At 37.0% G+C, this 17,865-nt stretch overlaps 1 long non-coding RNA gene across 3 annotated transcripts in view; it reads right to left on the bottom strand.

Moving 5' to 3' along the window:
* The window catches only part of LOC132436207 (uncharacterized), a 404,510-nt gene that overhangs the window by 207,668 nt on the left and 178,977 nt on the right, over positions 1-17,865 (bottom strand). For all 3 annotated transcript variants that reach the window (XR_009521735.1, XR_009521736.1, XR_009521737.1), the window contains exon 2: positions 10,630-10,747. This is a non-coding gene — a long non-coding RNA (uncharacterized lncRNA). The remainder of the gene's footprint in view (positions 1-10,629; positions 10,748-17,865) is intronic.

Raw genomic sequence — 17,865 nt, 5'->3', positions numbered from 1 at the left:
GCAGGGAGCGGGCAGCTGTTCTCATGCGTGAGAACATACATTTTTCATGGAGCTGACAGAATTAACTACTGTCTCTGACGTTCAGGGGAGCAGCAGTGTCCGTTCTTACACTGAACAGGCTGTGCCAGCTGCACCAGAGATGGGATGGCACCTCTGTGCTGTCAGAGCAGAGATTTTCAAAGGTAATTTTGACCAAAGCTCCTAGAAGGTGTGGCCCCCCCATGCTCCCGGCCGTGGAATCGTGCTAAGGGGCCTGTAAGCAGCAGCAGGAGCACCCCCGTAACAAACGGTCTTTCCCAACTAGTTACAATAACTGCTACTCCAGGATGGGCAGGCTTCTAGATGTGTCTCCTTCAGCATCTGAAAACTAAACCAATTCTGTGACAAGCTTCTGGATGGGACATGTGCTCACCTATGCCCTTTCAGGGAGATCATACTGAGTTCAAGAGCTTTGTCAAGAAATCTTTTTTCTAAAGCATCATCTCCTTCGGTGTTGCCAATGTGGAATGGAATATTCCTCTTGCTTCTATTCTGGGGCTCCACTGGACATCAATTGTAATAGTAGCTTTTCCTTTTCGACCACTTTCCAAAATTATAGTTCTCTTCTTCTGTCTAGCAGCTTTGGATGGTTCCTTCACCGATGGAGAAGTTATCCACTGCTACTGTCTCGCCCAGCCGTGGCTGGAAGAAGCTCTGGATACAGATCAGGGGCAGAGGGTGCTCAGGAGCGCCGCCCAGTCCACCCGGCGGAGGCGGTCGGCATTAACTCCAGCAGGCCCTCCCGCAGGGAAGCGCGCAAGGTGGGCAGAGGCACTGAGTCCTGCAGCGCGAACAGGTCCTCACAGCGCGGGAAGAAGTCGGCCCCGGTGTTGCAGCGCAGCTTCACCGAGTGATCATGGCCCGAGCGCAGCTCCGGGGACGCAAGCTGTGGACATGATGCCCACACCCGCCTGGGGTCCCCGGCTCGCCTCCCGGCCCCTCGGGCGCTCACTGCCCGGCGGCTGCGACCCCGCAGCGTGCGCAGGACCCGCGTCGCAGCCAGACGACGTAGGGCCACGAGCCCCACCTAGGCCAGCCCGTCAATGCCGCGCTCCCGTGCTGAATCGCTGGCCCTCGGCGCCAGCCTCATCGCCCTCCGCGCGCGGGGATGCCTGATTTCTATTTAAGAATACTCTTTACAACATGAATTATACTTGTATGGGAAGTGTCTGCAAACTCACCTATGTACTATATTAAATGACAGTGATTATGAGGTTCTGAAACAAAAAAACATCACCTTTCTTTATATGGTAACATTATACTTATATACAACTATAAGTATAAAATATGGTTTATTTAAAAATACATGTTCACATTCCTTGTTTCTATTACTTACACATCTGCTATATGTGCATGGTAGTTGTAAATGACACTCAGTAATAATAGACAATATGTTTATAGTCTTTTGACTGCCACACTATTCCTGATAGTAGACTATATAAAAGTGCATTTCTTAAAATGATACATAAACAGAATGGGAAAAGAAATCTTGGAAGCACAATATTCTTTACCATAGAGGTTCATTACAAGGTAGGTAGATGCTCATCATAAACTATATAAAAGCATGTGGTCTATGTAAATATAAGAATGTATTCCTCAAGTAGTGTATCATGAATAAATACCAGAAAGTTAACATAAGTAATCAGTGAGCACAATTTTTAAAAATTGCTAAAAAATAATTGATGACTAAGATACATATACAGCCGAGGCTGAACTGAATCATATTTAGACCTAATGTTAAATGAGAACTACCAAATTCACCTTTATTAGTTTTTACACATTTTTACAAATCGAATATTCAAGATATTTACTCAAAGTTTACCCCATGCTTTAGGAGCTCAAGTGTGTTTTTAAATAAATGTGTGATTATCTCCATTAAAACCACTTCAACATAATTATTTTACATGTGATTTTTTCCTGGCCAAATTCATTTTATTACCCAGTGTATTGCCTTCATAATGTAATAATGAACTCCTTCTTGCTGCAATCAACAAGACGGTGTGGTGTGCTCTTTTTAATCAAATATGTTGCAAATGAGAAAATTAGATATCAAGTAAGAAAATGGGTTGTTTTCATTATAAAGCTAGCGTTGGCACTAATTAGATTGTGTTTACACAACTACATATCAAAGCATAGAAATAAATACACATCATAGAGTTCAACAATAACTGGCTGGCCTTTTGGTCTCTTTTTCAGCAGTCCAACTATGGCCTTTGTAGGTGATGCTCCCAAACTTGCAGCATGCCACTGGTGGCAAAATAAGTGCATGTAATGAAAGCAGCTGCTGAGATGCCATAAACTGTTTCACCAGCCAGAGATGACAACCTCTTAAAGGCACTGAAAGCTTTAATGGAAGCAGTTTTGTTTACCTGCAGGAAGCAAGACTTCTTGCTTGAAAAGACTAATCAGTTCTTTCATCTGATAGAAAATTTAATTGAAGACAACATCCAGAGGTGAAAATATTGTTCAGCTAGCTGCTTCTCTTGCCATTCTGTCATATTAACTGGGATTGTCCTAATATTTTCATTGCTGAATTCACTTGACAGAATCACTAAATTACATTAAAGTTGTTTAAGCATTAATTCTGTGAGAGGCAATCTTTTTAAATTTGAGCAGTATGTAGAAAGCATGAAACGGATATATTAGAAGGATAATTTCATAATTCTTTAACAATGCAATATAGTGTCTACTTCCATTTACCCATGAGGTGTGACACTCATCTCACACTCCTATCAGTAATATGGGTAATATGTTTTGAAGCAAATGTTTACTCTGAAGTTGACATGGAATGTTTATTAATCATTTTCTTCTGTTTTCTTGTCTCCCATGAGAAGAGATGTGGTATTTTTACTTCTTTTGTACATGCTCAATTGTATAATTAACAGCAATAGATTACTATTTCCAGATTACTATTTCCAGATTACTATTTTCCAGCAATAGACTACGTTTCCAGAATGTAAAGAAAAAACAATATTGAGAAAAAAAGCCTCTATAACCTGCGTACTACACCATCCGATCACTCTGTTAGGCACTGTTTCTGGAACTGTAAACTGTCTCCATAGAATCTTCTCCCAGTGGGGTTGCCATACTCTTAAACTCTACCTGAGGACAATTGGACAATATTTTTCCATTGACTAACATCCAAGTGTGTTGTGCTGTTTCTTACATTCTACCTACATGCTCAAAAGAGAAATTTAGAAGTCACAGGAAAGTCTCCTCGCACTTTTAATATCAAGTCCTACATCATTTATCTCTGAAATATTTTTCAAACATCTCTTGCATTATTTTGTTTCACTTCCAAGCCATGTTGTGTCACATAGACGCTATGGCACCAGCCTTCGCAACGCTGTTGCTAGTTTCTTCACACTGCCATTAAGTGACCTGCTTAAAATTTACACCTGCATTTTAATACCACTTTGAAACTCCATAAATAATTCCCATAGTGTCTATAGGTGTCATCTAAGCTCTCCAGCATGGTTTACAATGACCTTTGTCATCTGACTCCTATTCGCAGGTACCTCCTGTCTTCATCCTGTAGTTCTCCCTCCCAAGCACTTCACTTAGCACCTGAACATACACCACGCTCTGGCTTACTTTCATGCTTCCTTCATATTCTCCAGTCTGCTGGAAATGCCCCACACCCCTACTCTAAGCTTTAGGTGTACGCCCTCCCCTCCAGGCATTCTTCCTGAGACAATCGCCCTTCACTGAACTCTTTACTTTTTCTATGTTATAATGCATCTGTTGTTTTCCTCAGTCATTGCCCTTATTATAAGGTATTTGTTTCCCTCACCAGTGAGTTTTTTAAACTGAGGACTAGATCTTTTCATCTTTGTAGTCCCGTTACCTTAGCATGGTGCCTGACACATACCAGGTGCTCGTTAAATGCTCAGGGATGGCTGAATGTGTTTCAGTTGTAGAATGATTTTTTGATCTACGCTTTTTTGGTTAAAATCTTTTTTTTTTCCCAGAATGACCAGGTAAACTGCTCTTTATTGATCATCAACTTTTCCCAAATTTGTCAGCAATTTTAATCAGTCAGGAAAGTACACTCTGGAAGTTACTTATTTAAGAATAATGAAGTCAGAGATACCTTGGCCAGGAAAAAGACACAGACACAGACACAGGGCTGCTCTCCCTGAAGGATCAGTGTTCTTGCTGCCTAGAGGCCTGAACTCCACTGTTGAAAAACCAGATGCCTCTGCTACTGTCGTTCCCCAGAGATCTGATGTCCTCATCTCACACAGCTCACAATTCCATAGTTGATGGAACGCTAAGTGACATAGATGATCTTGGGCTGAGGGGAGCCTGGGAAAGGTCATTCTGTCTTTTCAGCTTTCACATTAGATGATGTCAAGTTAGAAGACAGAGAGTGTTGTGTGAGGAATCTTGTAATATCCCGCCACACCCTCAAATGTATAGTTGAAAGAATTAGCATTTTTTGAGCCAATAGAAATCAATCTATCAACAGCTTACAGCTGTTTTCTCTGGAACCTTGGGCACTAGAAATAACAATGGCAGAATTCTGAAAATTGTAGTGTAATGCCTTTACAGAGTTTTCTACCAGCCCATATTGTTGGCTTCTAAGGAAACCTAAAAACTCCATCTTTAACCACTTCCCCATCCCTTATCTACTATTATTCCATCCACAGAATTAGGAAATGTTGATGTAGACAGGTGGAGTGCTAGAACACAACTGCATCTCAAATGGGCATCATCTCTTTCAGGGCTCCAAAGCTTTAGGAATTCTTGCTAATGAGTGTGATTCGCTCTCAGCTCCTTCCCACGCCCAAGAGAGATTTCAGCTCTTCTGTGAAATTCAAAGAGAAGCCATCTTTTGGGATTCAGACAATTCGAAATCCATTCGTTCCTCCCTCAATGGCACAGGGCCTGGGTGTGCTCATGAGTGGACTCTTGGCTCCTTAGGCTTGGATTGTTGGAGTAGGTGAGGACCGCAGTAACACCTAGGAAGAAACACTGCTTCCTTTATGAATTTCTGGTCTTCAGGATGTTTTCCCAGAACTTGTTTTCCCCTCAATATTATATTGTTAAGAGACAGAGGTCTTTCAAGAAAGAGAAGTCACTTAGACTTCCTATTAGCTTAGGAAAACAGAGGTTTCCACAAGGCCTAGGGTGTGTGTTAGGAAAACCACATGATAATAAAGACTTCTATTGTCAGGATTGGTCCTCTGCACATGAATTTTTCTTGTAAAAGATGATTAAAACCATTGTAGGTGGTTGGACAAGGATGAGACTCTTGGTGGTCAGGATTCTGCTTCTTTGGCCAATGGGTACTATTTATTGTTATTAACATGGTATATATACTGGGTTTCCTAGCCCAAATGCTCTTTGCAATGCATAAAAGTGGGGAAAATAGGACAAACCAACCAAAACAGGATAACTTCAATTTATCGGTGTGCACTTGAAAGTATATATGCACTGATCCTTTGTACATGTAGTTCTCCTAGGAAGTTTAGGAGTTATAACAGAGTTGCGATCTAAATGTGCCTTGCCATAAGTCACACTCAAGTGATTGTGAACTCAAATAGCAATTACTGTCTGTGGACTTCATTTGGTAATTTATCAGATAAAATCTTGTGATATCTGTTTCATTGTTGCCTTGAATTTTTACTTAAGTATTTTAGTGATGTTTAATATTTCACCTATTTCTCTATCTTATCTTTCTTACCAGATTATGATTCTCTAAGAACAGGGACAGAATCCTTTTTTTTTTTTTGTATCCCCATTCTGCCTGGCCCAATTTTTTGGAATTGGGTAAGAACTCAATAAATATTTACCAATGAGTCTCTTATACAGTGTATATTGTTTCCATGCTATTAGATTGAATCATAATGTAGCAGAAAATCTTATATTTCCCAAGGTGCCTTTAAGACTCTAGTCCTGGTTTCATCTTTCTCTTCAGCTTCTTTAATTTCTCAGCAAGATAAGTGCCCTGAGATTTTTACGGGCATTGAAACTTTGGAATATTATATACTGCACTGTTACCACTGGCTATTTCTGTTGGAGTGTTCATGGATAGCCTTAATTGTTTTATACTTTTCTAAATTTCCCAAAATTATTTCACATCAATTTTGAAATTATAAAAGATATTTTATATTAATTTTTAAATAAATAAATGATCATCATAACTATTCTAGTTGTTTTACAAAAGGATAATCAACTTAGTCTCTGCCCTTAATGGGTATTAGATTCATTGTTTTATTTAACTTTGCATTTGTCTTTTCTATAGTCTTTTTGATTATGCTCCTTTTAGGGTGGATACAGAATTTGGCATGGTTAGGTAATAGACCACTCAGCCTCTCTTGACATTAAACTAACCAGACTGGGGCTCATTTTCTACCTTACTGAAAATCTTTACAAAATACTTTTCACTATTTTGCTAAGAATTATATATAAATACAGAGTCATAAAATCCCATGATCTAGACAGTTGCAATCTTGTTTTATGTATATACCAATATAAATATGACTGATTTAATAACTTTTATTCATTCGAGTCCCATAAAAATAAAATAGTTTCTGGAATAGTAAAAGGAATATAATCTTTCTTTACTTCTTCACAAACCTCCCCCCCAAATCTTTGTACGAGTTGTATAAGAAGTCAATTTTGAACACTGAGGAACAGTGAAAGATAAGCATAAGATGGCATCTCTAGCCTTGAGGAGCTTACAGGCTTTTACAGACAAGATATATCCAGGAACTATTTGGAAGAAAATGTCATGCGTGTATGGTATAAGTTTATATTATCAGGATAGACTATATAAGATAAGAACATTTAAGAAGAGAAATCACAGAAGAGAGAGAAAAGAAAGGAACAGAGATTACTTTAAGGAGACACAACTAATTTATCGCTGAAGGCTATGTAGGCTTTAATTGGTTAGAGAGGGGGCAGGCAGACAACAATCCAGGGAGAAAAAAACATCCATCATTTCACCAAATTCTATTGATTCCTTCTAGTACTCTCACTTCTCTGTTCATCTTTTCTTTTTTTCTACTTTAATGATGACTTACCTCTGAATTTATTTAAAAGATTCTGAATTATTTCTATCAATTGATAAATACCTACAATATTTTCCTTCCATATCAACATTTTTTTAATTTACTTAATCTTTCCGTAATCTTACTGCTCTGAGAAGAAGAGCTGTTTCCTTTTCCCAGTGTTAACATCTATGAGACACTTCAAATCCCACTTCCCAGCTTTTTTATTCTTCAGAAATGCAAACTTCTCTCCATGTCTCTAGCTGTACATCATCTCTTCTCTCCCTGAGTTTCTGTAGTACTTGTGTTCTTCTCAATGACAACACTAGTGACATTTCTCTGGGTATTTACACACACACACACACACACACACACATCTTATCTCCTCTACTAGAGTTTTGGTTTCTTTAGAATCAGTGCTATATTTATTTTGTCCTTTCAATCTCAAAAATTTTGCACATGATATCCACTAAGTAAATCTTTTGTTAAGTACATGAAAAGCTGTGCACTTGCTTTTACTATTTGTCAAATGCTTTACCTCTTGGCAGTTTACAGTTTTCCATATGTAACTTTTTCTCTTATACATGGGGAAACTGAGATGCAGGACAGTTGTGCTCAAGGTGAAGCAGCTAGAAAGTGACCATGACAGAATTCAAATTCATATTTGCCCCCTAAATCTATAGCCATTTAAAATCATTATTTGGACTTCCTCCTGTCTCTTTGATATTTAATCTCAGCCCTGACATCTGTTGAGCAACAAATACACTATCCCATTGCCCACTTGGATATCCCAACCTTGTTTCATCATGCCCCTTCAGGGTAGATGATATAGACACTCTTAATATAGCAGGGGACATTGTTCCAACTGCTCTAGGGGCAGAAGCTCTCATACCTATCATATATATTTTTTTCTCTTAAGGTTTAATTTTTTAATTTGGCGGTAACTAGAGAGGAATTTGGGGATGATGGAGTGATAATCAGTTAGCTTGTTGTGCTTGATGCCGCTCTTTGTGGAGGATGGACCAAAGTTAGAGTAGCTCAGGAGAGAACTCGTGAGAACCTGAAGACAAGCAAAGCAGCTTAGGGTCCTGGTGACAAAGTGTGGCAAGAGCTGAGAAGCTGACTCTTTCCCATCCACTCCTCTCTAGGGGTGGCTACTTTAGAGGCGTCAGGAGGCACAGCCTGGCAAGGACAGTCCACTGTGGCTCTACTGAGTGTGATACGTGGTGTTTGGTTCTATAGCAGAATAACATTTCAAGAAGCACAGTTTGAGAGGGTAAAAATAATTAAATAAAAATTCTATTCTCCCTCATAGCTCCTGGAAGAAATTAAAGAAAATATAATTCGTAAACCCTCCCTTTTTTTCATTTCCAATTTTCCAGCATAACAACACACTCCTGATCATCCTGTTTACGAAACAGTCTCACAAAATTCTCTCCAGCATTCTTCTCCTTTGCTCCAACTCTTTGCGCACCCTCAGACACCCATCCTTTGCTTTTTTTCCTCTATACATATATACATTCTTTTTTAAAGTATTCTTTTCCATTATGGTTTATCCCAGGAGACTGGATATAGTTTCCTGCACTATACCACAGGACCTTGTTTTTTGTCCATTCTAAATGTAATAGTTTGCATATACCAACCCCAAATTCCCAGTCCATCCCTCTCCCTCCTCCCCCCATCCTTTGCTCTTTTGAGGTATATTGATTTTTTACAACTTTATTGAGGTATAATTGATATACCAAAACATTTATGTATTTAATGTATATAATGTGATGAGTTTAGACATATGAGTTTGGACTTATAATACTATGTAATAAACATATTCATCACTTCCAAAATTCCCTGTGTCCTTTTGTTTTTGTGGTAAGAACACATAACATGAGTCTATGCTCTAAACGAATTTTTGAGTGCACAATATTGTATTGCGAATTATGTACTATGTTGTACAGCAGATCTCTACAACTTATTGTTTCTTTTGTATAATTATAACTTCATATCCACTGAACAACAACTCCCCATTTCCCCCTTCTCCCAGGCTTTGGCAACCACCAATCTATTTTCTGCTTCTACAAATTTTACTATTTTAGATATCTCATATAAACTGAATCATGCAGTATCTGTCCTTCTGTGACTGATTTATTTCACTTAGCATATTATTTTCAGAGTTTATCTATATTGTCACAAATAGTAGAATTTCATTTTCTAAGGCTGAATAATATTCTACTGTATATATATCCACTCAATTTATTCCTTATCCATTCATCTGTGGATGGATATTTGGGTTGTTGTGAATACTGATGCAATGAACATGGGAGTGAAGAATATCTCTTTGAGATTTTAATTTCAGTTTTTTAAAATATATACCCAGAAGTGAAATTGCTAGACCATATGGTAGTTTTATTTTTAATTTTTTGAGGAATGTCCATACTATTTTCCACAGCAGCTGTACCATTTTACATTCCCACCAACAATGTGCAAGTGTTCCAATTCCTTAGCAATCTCACTAACATTTGTTATCTTTTTTTCTTTTTTTTAATAACAGCCATCCTAACAATTGTGAGATGCCTTTATTCAGCATAATACTGGAAGTTCTAGCCAGTGCAATTAGGCAAGATAAAGAAATAAAAGGCATCCAAGCAGGAAAGAAAGCAGTAAAATTATCTCTGCAAATAACATGATTTTATATCTAGAAAAACCTAAAGACACCACAAAAAATGGTAGAACTAATAAACAGATTCAGTAAAGGTGAAGGATTCAGAATCAACATACAAAAATCAGTTGTGTTCTGTATACTAACAGCAAACGATCCTAAAAGGAAATTAATAAAACAGTGCCATTTGAAGTAGAATAAATCACTTAGGAATAAACTTGACCAAGAAGGTGAAAGACTGGTACACTGAAAACTATAATACATTGATGAAAGAAATTAAAGAAGACACAAATAAATGGAAGGACATCCTATATTTGTGGATTGGAAGACTTAATGTTGTCAAAATGTTCATACTACCCAAAGCAGTCTACAGATTCAATGCTATCTGCATCCAAATCCCAATGACATTTTTTACAGAAGTAGGCGAGACACTCCTAAAATTCATGTGGAACAACAAATCATCCAGAATAGCCAAAGTGATCTTGAAAAAAAAAGAACAATGCTGGAGGGGCTTCCCTGGTGGCGCAGTGGTTGAGAATCTGCCTGCCAATGAAGGGGACACGGGTTCGAGACCTGGTCTGGGAAGATCCCACATGCCACGGGGCAACTGGGCCCGTGAGCCACAACTACTGAGCCTGCGCATCTAGAGCCTGTGCTCTGCACCAAGAGAGGCCGCGACAGTGAGAGGCCCACGGACCGCGATGAAGAGCGGCCCCCGCTCGCCACAACTAGAGAAAGCCCTCACACAGAAACGAAGACCCAGCACAGCCAAAAATAAATAAATAAAAATAAATAAATTTATAAAAAAAAAAAAGCACAATGCTGGAGACATCAAACTTCCTGATTTCAAGATACATTACAAAGTTACAGTAATTAAAGCAGTATGGTACTGGCATAAAGACCAATAGAACAGAATAGACAGACCAGAAATAAACTCACCCATGCACAGTGAAGTGATCTTCAACAAGGGTGTAGATTGACTTAAACTACCATGATTGAACCTTTCTTCTTCTCCAGATCTCTGTTACAATCCTTTTTGTCTGCTCACTGATTCTGCCTAAAAAAAAAATAAATAAATAACCTAACATTTAGACACACACTAAATGTCTCTCTTAATGGTGATGGGTAGGAAGGAGTAGGTGATTAAGCTGGAAAGGTTTTTCTTTGGCTAGTTAGGAGAGGAAAGAGTCTATGATTATGTTAGCATGTTGTATAACATCACTCTAGGAAAAGCAAGGATAATGGTGAAACATCCAAAAAGCTTTATAAACTGTGAACATGGAAAAATGGACCCCGGGCAAGAAAGAAGGAACCACACTGACATTTGTTGAGCACTGCAGATATTCTAGTGTGTTTGAGACCAAAACTCAATAACAAGGAGTGCCAGTCAGGAAGCTGATTGGAGCACCAATTCATAAGAAGCACAAATTATCACTGAAATAAATTAGAAATGATACCAAATGGTACATCCATTTATAACACCTTACTATTGAAATGCATTCATTTCTTCCTGCAGTAGATAATGCCCTTAAGAATAACTTTAAAAGACAAACAAAAAATGTTTCTGACTATTTTATACAGTTGTTGAGCCAAAACTTAAAAGACATCTGTCTGAAGGAGCTCTAAATTATCTCCCTGCCTGAGGTACTTATATCACTCTCTAGCCCTTTTTGAAAATCCTTTTTTCGTCTCAGAAATAAATGGAGTAATTTTGGTTCAGGCAGTTTGGGAACAAGGACAGTGGCCCTACTATTAAACAAACAAGTAATGATGATCTCAAAACAGCACAATTTGGGGTTAAATAGATATAGACAAAACACATATAGAAGAAATGAACAGAAGAATAGACATTAAATTGAGACATTAAATTATTATTTAAAAATAAAATTAAAGACGTGATTTTAAAGAATAAGTCTTTGACAAGATTTGTCGGAACTGTGGATCTTGAAATTTTTAAATAAAAAGGAATGATAGAGATTGATTAGCTCATTTGTTTTTTGTTTGTTTTTAAGGGAAATGAGGATAAGGAAGTTCAGGGTCTTTCAGCTCTTGATATCTTTGTAAAGTGTTCTTTATGAAGATATCTTATTACTGTTCTTTTGATATATTTTTGTTTTACATGTAAGATTAAAAAAATATATATATGTACGTAGTTTAAAAACTCAAATGTTATTGTAAGGCTTGTAACCAACTCAGCAATCTCCTTTTCCTATTGCCCACCCACCAGACACTCCTTATGATATTAATTACATGCCTATATTAGTTCTTGATTTTTTCAAGTCTCAACATTATTATAGTTCTGTTTTTCCTAGAATTAATAATTATTGAATGTGTTTGTGTGCCTGGTTTTCTATGTGTCTATTACTAATTTAACCCTAAACTTTCACTCAGAACTATTAAAACTCCTCTCAAAATATCAGGAAATACAAAAAGGTATCATTTTACATTTTTCTTAGAGATTATGGCAGAGAGATTGCATTAATCACCCCAGTTTTTCACATCTGCCTGCATCCATGCCCTTTGATAGCACTCTTCCAATGACTCCCGGCTTGGCCGTATGAATTGCACTGGCCTCTAGGAGAGTAGCAAACTAAGTACCAGGAGCAGCTTGAAAATGTGCTTGTGCATTTTTGCTTCCTTTCATGAGATTATTTTTTGTTAGTTTGCTGTTAAGGTATGAGATAAATATAAAGGAGAGGAGTCGTCCCACAAGACCAATTTAGCACAGTCAGCCCTCAGACGATCTACTAGCTGATCACATAGTGATCAGTGAACAAGTCTAGCCAAGATCAGTCTGGCCCAGCCCAGATATGCAATCAACTGCTCAGTCAGTCTATAAATGTTAGTAATAATAAAAAAAAATTTTAAATAACTAAGTTTGGGAGTGGCTTTTACTCAACAACATTCAGTCAGTACAGAGATATTCTCACTAGAGCCTTTAGCTATGCTTCAATCTTGATTAGGATTCTTTTTTTTTGGCCGCACCGCAAGGCATGCAAGATTTTGCAGTGGAAGCGTGCAGCATCCTAACCACTGGACTTCCAGGGAATTTCTTGATCAGGATGCTTTAAGCCTGCTGTACAGCTATTGTCCTGGGATGTCTCCTTACCATCCTGGGAATTCCCTTTGTCTGTCTCCTACTTTGGAAACTTTTTTCCTGAGTCCCTGTACCTTTTGTGTTTTTTATTTCCTCCCTCATTTCAGAAGATCACATCCCCCAGTAGCACTTTAAGAAAGGATAATAGATGGATATAAATTTTTAAAGAACCATCAAATCTGAAACACTGTTTTCTGTCCTTTAGAATCAATTCATACTTTGATCAAACAAAAAATTATCGGTTAAAATTATTTCTCAGAATTTTGATGTTTTTCTCCTGCTAATCTCTAACGTTATTGTTAAGAAATGTTTTTAGCTTTTTGAAAGCTTCTCACCTCTTATTTTCACTGCAAAATTCAGAAATTTCACGATGCTCTGATATGAGCTTTATTTTATTTATTGTGTAAAATACTAAATGGGTTGCTACTATCTGGAAAATGATGATTTTCAGATCCAGTATTTTAAAAAAAATTATTTCTTTAATAATTTTCCTTCATCTGTTTTCTCCCTCTGGAACCCCTAGTTTTAATATGTTAAACTTTCTGAATCCATCCTTTATTTTTCACCAATTTTCCATTTTTACATTTTATTTTCTGGAAAAATTTTCAACATTACATTTCAAACTAATGGATTTGAAAATATTTCTGCCATATTACATTTAATTTCTAAAGGCTCTTTCTTGTTCTCCAAATGTTTCTTTTAAAAAGGACTCTGCTCTTAAGGAATGTGTATCTTTTTTTATCTCTCTGAAGATTAAATTTTTAAAAATGTTTTCTATCCTTGTCTTCCATTATCTTTTTTTCTCCTGACTCCTTTCATTTCTGTTTATTTTCTTAGGTTTCTATGTTTTGTGTTGGAGGTACTCTTCAACTGTTTGATGATCTCTGAGTCTAGTTTATATTTAGACCAACATCCTAAAAGCACATAGGAAACCGAATACTTGAGTAGATCTTGCTGATTTGAGATTCCCTAAACCTGACTGGGACGATACCAGGCCCATGGCTGTTAGTATCTGTGTGCCTTTTCTCTTGGGTTGGTTATTTTCCCCAAAGAAAACTCTTTTAATTATATGACTGGATATTAAAAATCTGCTTTGTTGCTGAGCAAGATAATGGGGTTGGGCGGGGCTCAGGATTTAAGACCTACACTTTCACTGGATCCCTTTGTATTTCATAGAGCCACACCCTCTCCCCAGCCTATCTCACCACCACTCCCAGCTCTGATATTTTTACAGAGAAAGACTTTTGCCTTTTGCCAGATGGAAAAGGGATAATTTTGTTGTTGAAGGGCCTCAAGAAGAGAATCTGGGGTATAATCGCTCTTTATAATGATGTGCAATCAATTCTCTTGGTTTCTTTTGTCCTGCTCTCCAAAGATTCCTTCATGCCTTCGTTCCCAGACTTTCTCTGTTTCCCATGCAGGGAATTGACCTGCCTCGGATTGGTCTTCCGCCTCCTCCAGGCTCCTCGGACCTACTAGTCAATTGCCACGTCTATCCATCTGCTTTCCAAGGTCCAAACTATTGAAGACATATTACTTCTCCCATCACCTTTCCCCCTTTTCCCTCTGGGTTTATACCATTATTTTTAATTTTCACTATCATTTTTATAGAATTGGTGGAAGGGGTACATGCTTTCTCTATGCTATATTTAATTTATTAAAACTCTGAGTTCATGACTTTAAACTTCAAAATATACATTAAAATGCATGTAATTATAGTGGAACCTCTATTACCACAGTTACACAAAGTCACACTAAAGATGCTTTTAAATACTTTTTGAAAATAGTACTATTATTAATATGTAATAATTATTAATTCACAAGTGCAGAAGGAGAGTAAATACTAAATATTACTTTAAATGATGTGCTGCTGTGAGTTATAGGAGCTATAAAAATTAGGTAAATATTTCTCATGTCCTTGAAAAAAAATATATATATATATTTTAAGATGATTAATTCTAGGAAAACAAATGTTATAAAAGCTTACCTGTTAAACAAGGTCAGATTTTCCCACTATGAAATAAATGTTATTTTTCTCTGCATGTATTTTTTCTTCACAAATTTGGGAGTAGTAACTTTTCTAACCTACTATTATCTCTGTAAATAATGTTTTCTCAGAACATAAGTTAATGAGGTAAGTCTTAGTGATCTACTCATTAAAGTTCTAAAAATAGATCAAGAGATAGATGTGGTGTCAGAATTTCCAGACAAGGGGAAAATCTGTATCTAACAGTGATCAGTGCCCAATTCCAACGTCATGACACTGCATATTCATTTAATGAACCTCTTATCTGTTAATTACTACTCTTCCCTGGATTAGGCTGATTCTGCTTTCTATGAAAAACCTGTAATAATAGTGGACTTTTATATACGATTATTTGTCATTTGCTGAATTTTGGGGGTGATGTGATATGGACTATGTTTTCCAAAGCTCTGAAGAGCTTCCATTATAATTTACAGATAAATTTTTTTACTTATAGTAAGTAAATTTTTTTACTTATACTTACTTTTTTTTACTTATAGTAAGTAAAAACTTACTATAAAGGACTATTTTAAGAAACAATTCTTTTGAAAGAATTCAGTGCAGGAAAACTGGCACCACTGAATTTTGCCCTGCAGTGCTATCTGTTATGAATTCCATGCACATATTAAAAATGTACGGCTTCAAGACCTACCACTTCTGAATTCCACCTCTACTGAACAGCTAGGGATTGTAAAGTTAGTACTGCAATCAGGTAGTCCAGGCTTGAATACCTACCATGTGTTAGCTGTAATGACCTTGGGAGCGTCAATCACTCTGACAGTCTACATACTCATCTGTAAAATGGGGGCACTGCCATCCATCTCCTAAACAATGGAATCTTGTAAATCTGTTTAAGCTGTGCATGTGAAACACAGTGCCTAGTGCCAGGCGTGCTGCAGGTAATCAATCCATGTTGGTTTTCTCTCCACAGTCAAAAAAATATATAAAAGATACACAAAGGTCCTAACAACAAGAACTTTAAAAACAAAAGATTTAACTGACCCGAATCATAAATTAACCTGATTTATGAATCAGGTTAATCTGTGTGTAATGAATTCAGTTCTTGATTCCATCTTTCTACTGTGAAGTGGGCTTTTTTCCCCTGAATTTATTAGTAAGTATTTGAATAAATTGTTCTCACCAGTTAGTAGAGGGAATGTGTATGTGTCAGAATCAGCTGGGTAACATTTTCAACTGTTATTCTCTCTGCTAGATCTTTAGCGCCAGAGATTTTGATATATCAACTTCTGTCAAAAATTCACTGTTTCAGGCCTATGAAATCCAATTCTTATAAAGACTTTCTGAAATCACATGTCAGGAATGTGAATTTCTATGAAATCATACTTGCTTTCAATTATGTTTGGATAAATGACAAAGTTCTTTCCACTAATTTAAAGGTTTATGACAGTATGTTGCTTCCTCATCCAAGTGCTCATGTATTCATTGGTATATATCCAAGGTATACATCCAACTGCGAATTCTAAGCAGATGTATCAGGGCAGAAAAGAAACTAAAATACTTCTTTAAAATTTGGCATGTCAATAAATAATAAAGCATGTCTGTTTATAATGTTCAGACAGCGTCACAATGTTAAAACAAATTCACTCCATTTTATCAATTTTTAAATCATGGAAATTCTAGGTTAAAGATAATTTATTTTTACTGCTGCTGCTACTACTACTACTAGCAGTAATCAGTGGGAAATATCTGAGTCATCACTATGTGTTAACTACTGTGTTAAACAACTTTAACACAGTAAATTGCATAATTTCATCTAATCCTTCCAACTGTATGAGAAAGTTCCTCTTAAGAATAATCTAATATAGCAGTTACAGTTCCAGCTTATTGAACTATAAAGGGTATCTAATCCTTAGTCCTTATAAAAGTCTTTTAAACAATAGTGGACAATTGTATGTCTCATTTTTTCAGATCTGTATTTTTTTCTTCCTGAAATGGTGAGATTGTGATTTTCCTTTCCACTTTGGTAACTGACCTCTTAGTGTCCTATTTTCCTCTTCTAAATGCTACGTGGAACTGAATACTCCTGTACACAACAGCCAAGGATTATCACCTCCTTTGTGTTGGATTTAGCTTCACTCTTCAATCTAATGGCACATTAGCTCTTTTGGCCTCTGTGCCACGTATCTATTAGAGGTTGTGTTACCCATATTTATTGTCCTCTTTCATCTCACTGTCTTCTGAAAATTATTAGTGAAATGTGTAGATATGAATTTATAATATCTGTATCTCAAATTTATATAGTTAATTACCATTTTAGTAAACTTGTAGAAATGATGAGGGCTACATACAGTTTTTAAAAATGTGAAAAGTCAACTTGTATTTTTTTTTTAAGAACGTAGACGGAGACAGAAGCTCAGACACATACTCATGCCATCACTGATGTTTTCTTGACTTCATTCAACTCCTAGCATTGTAGGAGTTGGTTGACATATAACTAAAAATATACCCAAATAAATAATTAGTCATGGAAAATTGAAAACTGACACTCTAATTTCAATAATGTGAGTAAAATGAAAAGCAAGTCTAAACAAAATTTGTAGACATTAAAAATATCCAATGGGGCTTCCCTGGTGGCACAGGGGTTGAGAGTCCACCTGCCAATGCAGGGGACACAGGTTCATGCCCCGGTCTGGGAAGATCCCACATGCCGCGGAGCGGCTGGGCCCGTGAGCCACGGCCGCTGAGCCTGCGCGTCCGGAGCCTGTGCTGCGCAACGGGAGAGGCCACAACAGTGAGAGGCCCGCGTACCGCAAAAAAAAAAAAAAAAAAAATCCTATGTGTCCAAGTATACACACACACACACACACACACACACACACACACACACACACACACACACAGAATTCTTAATTTAAAGAAGTTATGAAGATTCTTACAGCAAATCTATGCATATAGGTAATATATTATGTTGGTAAAGGGCCAATTTCATAGCTACGTGGAACTTAAAGGACACAGAAACTATTTAATGTTTCCAAAGCTTTAGTAGCTTTCTTCATTTTTATCTTTCATCGTTCTCCCAGATTATTACAAAAGA

The sequence above is a fragment of the Delphinus delphis genome, chromosome 13 (genome assembly GCF_949987515.2).
Source record: "Delphinus delphis chromosome 13, mDelDel1.2, whole genome shotgun sequence".
In the NCBI taxonomy this organism is placed as follows: domain Eukaryota; kingdom Metazoa; phylum Chordata; class Mammalia; order Artiodactyla; family Delphinidae; genus Delphinus; species Delphinus delphis.
Note: the sequence above shows the minus strand (reverse complement) of the source record. Positions and strands in the feature narration are given on the sequence as shown.